This window comes from Spermophilus citellus (genome assembly GCF_964194105.1).
Source record: "Spermophilus citellus genome assembly, chromosome: 15".
Lineage (NCBI taxonomy): Eukaryota > Metazoa > Chordata > Mammalia > Rodentia > Sciuridae > Spermophilus > Spermophilus citellus.
In genome coordinates this window covers 86,664,303-86,669,619 of record NC_138195.1, presented here as the reverse complement: position 1 = coordinate 86,669,619, position 5,317 = coordinate 86,664,303, and positions in this window count along the sequence as shown.

The window sequence follows — 5,317 nt, the reverse complement described above, 5'->3', positions numbered from 1 at the left end:
TTTACATTGCATTGGATATTATAATAAGTAATCTGGAGAGGACTTAAGATATATATGAATACATGAAAAGGGTTCTATGTAAATACTATTCAATTTTTAAAAATATATATATTTTTTAGGTTTAAATGGACATAACACAATGCCTTTATTTTTATTTGGTGCTGAGGATCGAACATGGGTCCCGCCCGTGCTAGGTGAGCACTCTACCGCTGAGCTACAATCCCAGCCCCAACTATTCCATTTTTAATAAGGGACTTCAGCATCCTTGGAGTGTGTATATAGCATTATAAATTTTTAAATTCATAATCCCCTTCATCCACAGTTTTGCTTTCTATAGTTTTAGTTACAGTCAACCATGGTCTGAAAATATTAAATGGAAATTTCCAGAAATAAGCAATTCACAAGTTTTAAATTGCTTGCCATCCTATACAGACAAGCACCCTGAAAAGCTGTCCCTTTGCAAAAAGAAACTTACATCTACATTGGTAAACAGCAGATGCAAACAGAGGCTTTTCTGATTACTACCTCCCCCCCCACCCCCGCATCTGCTTAGGAAAGACCTTGGACAAGAGGGGATTGGGGTCTGACACCTGGCCCAGTCAGAGATTACCACAGGTGGTCTTCCAATGGCTGCTACCCAGAAGACTATCTGGAGAGTAAGACAACCTTTCTCTGAGATCCAGTTTCCTTCCCTCACTCTTTCATTACTTGCCTTAAAACCAGTTACAAGAAGCTTGAAGCATCTACACTATATAAATTCCAACCATCTGGCACTCCTTTGAGTTTTCTATTTTGCATGACTCCCCTACTTATGGAAGTTAATTTATTATTCTTGTCTTGTTAATGTCTTTTGTTATAAGGGTGTCTTCCATGACCTGTTAAGATGTGAGGGAAGGGACCACCCGCTGTTCTGCCCCTACACCCTCTTCCCCGCTACAATCATAGTTTCCCTTATTATTACCAATTTATATTACTGTGGCACATTTATTACAATTGATTTACCAATACAGAAACATTAGTAGGTCTTTGCTTACATTGGGATCCACACTCTTCAGTTGCAGTTTTTTGGGTTTTGACAGAAATTTCACTCAGAATTTTACCACCTTAAAAATGCAGTTATCGGTCTGGGGTTGTGGCTCAGCGGTAGAGCGCTCGCCTCACACTTGTGAGATCTTGGGTTGGATCCTCAGCGCCACATAAAAGTAAATAAGTGAAATAAAGGCATTGTATCCAACTACAACTAAAAAATAATATTTAGGGCTGGGGTTGTGGCTCAGTGGCAGAGCACTTGCCTAGCATGTGTGAGGAACTGGGTTCGACCTTCAGCACCACATAAAAATAAATAAAATAAAAAATAATATTTAAAAAAATGCAGTTATCCTCCCTGATCCCCTAAACCCTTGACACCTACCAATTTTTTTAAAAATTATCTATAGCTTTGCCTTTTTCAGAATGTCACATAATTAGAATAAAGTATGTGGTGTTTTCAGATTTTTTTTTCCCACTTAGCAATATGCATTTAAGATTCCTCCATGTCTTTTTGTGGTTTGAAGGCCTATTTCTTCTTATCACTAAATAATGTTCTACTGTATGGATGTACCACATTGTACCAGAGTTCATTCATTCATTTATTCAAGGACATTTTGGTTGCTTCCAACTTTGGGTAATCTAAATAAAGCTGCTATAAACATATGTATGCAGGATTTTATGTGGACATGTTTTCAACCCTGCGATGGTTTGGATATGGTTTGAGGGTATCCCCAAAAGGTTTATGTGTGTAGAAGCTGGTCCTCAATATGGTGATCTTGAAAGGTAGTGTAACCTTTAAGAAGTGGAACCTACTGGAAGGGGTTCAGGTTATTAGAGGCACTGCTCTTGGAAAGAATTAATGTAGTACTCATGGGTTGTTACTTAGTTTCCATGAGAGTAGATTGTTATAAAAAGAGTGAACCTGGCCTCTGACTTCCTGTCTTACCAAGCAGATTATTCACTTGTACTTCCATTGTGACACAATTTGCCATGTTGTGGTAGAGCCAACAGGGACCCATCAGAGGCCAAATAGACAAGGCCACCCTATCTTGGACTTTCAGCTTCCAAATGGTAAGCTAAATTGACCTCTTTACAAGTACCCAGTGTCAGGTATTTTGTTACAGCAACAGAAAACTATGATAAATTCATTTGGTAAATACCTAGGGGTTATGTTTAGCTTTGTAAGAAAACGTCAAACTTCCAAAGTGGCTCCCACTGACATGAATGAGAGTTCCTGCTGCTTTAAGTCTTCCCCAGCATTTGGTGTCCTCAGGGTTTTGCATTTTTAGCCATTCTAATAGGTGTATAGTGGGCATATATGTGATATATACTTTTCGTAGGACTACATACATATGTAACACAATTCTGTAAAAGGAAAGCAAGAAATAGTAAATGAAAAGCCAGGCACAGTGATGCACACCTATCATTCCAGCTGAAACAGGAGGATTTCAAGTTCAAGGCCAGCCTCCAAATTTAGCAAGATCTTGTCTCAAAAAAATTTTTATTTATTTTTTTTAATATTTTATTTTTAGATTAAGGTGGACCCAATATCTTTATTTTTATTTTTATGTGGTGCCGAGAATCAAACCCAGTGCCTCACGCATGCCAGGCGAGCACGCTACCACTTGAGCCACATCCCCAGTCCCTTGTCTCAAAATTAAAAAAAAAAAAAAAAAAGAAAAAAAAAAAAAAAAAGCTGGGATTATAACTCAGTGGTAGAGTGTCTTTGGGCACATTCTGAAGTACTGCAATAAATAAACAAACAAGTACACAGGATGATGGTTACCCAAGGTGAGGGGGATAAATTAGTACTGTGTGTGACACATACCATACATTTAGATGTAAATTGCTGTGATGACTTTTTAAGATTTGCAGCTATTACATTAAGTTCCTAAATTAGCAATAAGTAAACTGATATTGCCCACTGAGGTGTCTATGTCCTAATCCCTAGAACATATGAATGTTTTTGTTTTTGTTTTGTACTAAGGATTGAATGCAGAGATGCTTCATCATTGAGCTACATCCCCAGCCCTTTTGATTTTGATATAGGGTCTCACTTAGTTGCTGAGTTCTGGGCTGGAGATGTAGCTCAGTGATACACTGATACACTTGCCTAGCATGTGCAAGGCTCTGGACTTACTTCCCAGCATCATAAAATGTATAATAGCTATATAGATAAAGGATAACATTAAAAAAAAAAGTTGCCAGGCACAGTGGCACATGCCTATAATCCCAATGGCTCAAGAGGCTGAGATGGGAGGATTAGGAGTTCAAAGCCAGCCTAGGGAACTTAGTGAGATGCTAAGGAACTCAGTGAGACCCTGTCTCTAAATAAAATACAAAATAGAACTGGGGATGTGGCTCAGTGGTCGAGTGCCCCTGAATTCGACCCCTGGTACCCTTTCCCCCCCAAAAAAGTTGCTGAGGCTGGCCTCAAACTTGTGATTCTCCTGCTCAGCCTCCTGAGTCACTGGGATCACAGATGTGTGCCACTGCTCCAAGCTGAATGCTTTGTATATAAAAGGGGACTTTGCAGATTCGATTGAGGATCTTCAGATGCAGAGATTATCCTGGTCAAAGTAATCACCTAAAATCATCGAAAGTAAGAAAAGGAGACAAGGAGGACCAGCCTGAAAGACAGCATTGAAGGAAAGAAGATATGCAACAGTTTTTGAAGATGAAGAAAGGGGCTAAGAGTCAAAAAATCAGGCAGTCTTTAGAAACTGGAAAAGACAAACCAGCCCTGTCAACATCTTGATTTTAACCCAGTGAAACTGAACTTGGGCTTGAAACCTCCAGAATTCAGATAATAAATTCATGTTGTTTTAAGTCTCTAAATTTACACTAATTTGTTATAGTGGCAACAGAAAACTAATACATTGGGCTAGGCACTGTCAGTGAATTGGATTATGATTAATCCAATTCTGTACCTAGGTTCAAGTTAAAAAATAAATAGCTTCAACTTTTCAATGGTTCCTCACTGCTTGGAAGATAAAACTCCAACTTCTCAGCATGGCATAGATCCTTGACAACATGGTACTACAGGCCCAGACTTAAATCTCTAGCACTGAAGACCAACTCCACATTGCTGCCAACACTCCCACCCCTAGACCCAGACATTTTACCCATAGATGCTGGCCTCTGAACCCTTTAGCTATTCCCATTGAGTCTTATGGGGCTCGACTCCTTTGTCAACCGTTCTATGAAGTCCTCCAGGTTAAAATCTCCCTCCCCACCAATTGACAGTACCATGCGTTGCTGCATGGCTGATGGTGCCTACAAGATTAGGATCCGATGGTACCTGCAGAGGTCTTCAGAAACAACTGTGTTAACTGCGAACTGTCAGGTCAGGCAAGAGACTGAAAGTCCTCTCTTCACCTCCACCCTTCACTCATCCACAAGAGCTGCTACAAATTGTGTGCTTTTTCCTGTCGGTGCTGAGGAGGTAAAAAAAAAGCATACAGAGAACTGGTGTGTGTGTGTGGGGGGGGGCCTGGGGGGCTGCAGAGCTAATTTGAACGTGGCTTTCCACTTCTTCAAGCAAGACTTCCTTCCCCACATGGCTGATGTCTGTAAACACAACCTTAAATCTATGCATTTCTGTTAAAAGACTTTTACTTCTACGATTAAATACGGGGGGAAGGAGGGCAAGTCATTCAAATGGACGGTTGCTCGCCTCACCCGCTAACCCGACGAGATATGGAAGGTAGGCAGCATACATACAGCAACCTACCAGACTATCTCGTCTAGGAATTCCTATCTGCGGGAAAAGGCGCCCCAAAGACGCGACCGGCCCCTGGGGAGCCCGCGGTCCGTCGAGTCCCGCCAGGTGCCCGCCAGGCCAGCCTCTCTCGGGCCAGGCGCGAGTTGGCGGTTGATGACCGCGGGCCAGCCGTTCTGCCTCCAGAGGAAGGCCGGCAGGGCCTGATAGCTCTGACAACACGCGGAGCCGGCGCACCGCCTGAGCCGCAGTTGAAGAAACCGCTCTTGGCCAGGACGCAGGCGGAGCCGACGCTCACGCCCGGCCAACAGAAGGGCCTTAAGATGCCTGGAGCGGTCCTGAAGCCGCCCCCGGCGCGAGGCACGCTGGGACTTGTAGTTCACTTCCCGGACAGCGACTCTCTCACTCGGCCGGCCCGCGTTTTACCGTCGCTTGTTTTCTTCCCTCCCCTCCCGGCACGCCGACTTCCTGGTGGCCGCACGCCCTCACGTACGACTACACTACCCAGAAGTCTCTCCTGCGCCTCCCGGCGCGGCGCGGGGGTCTCCTTCGGACTACAGTTCCCAG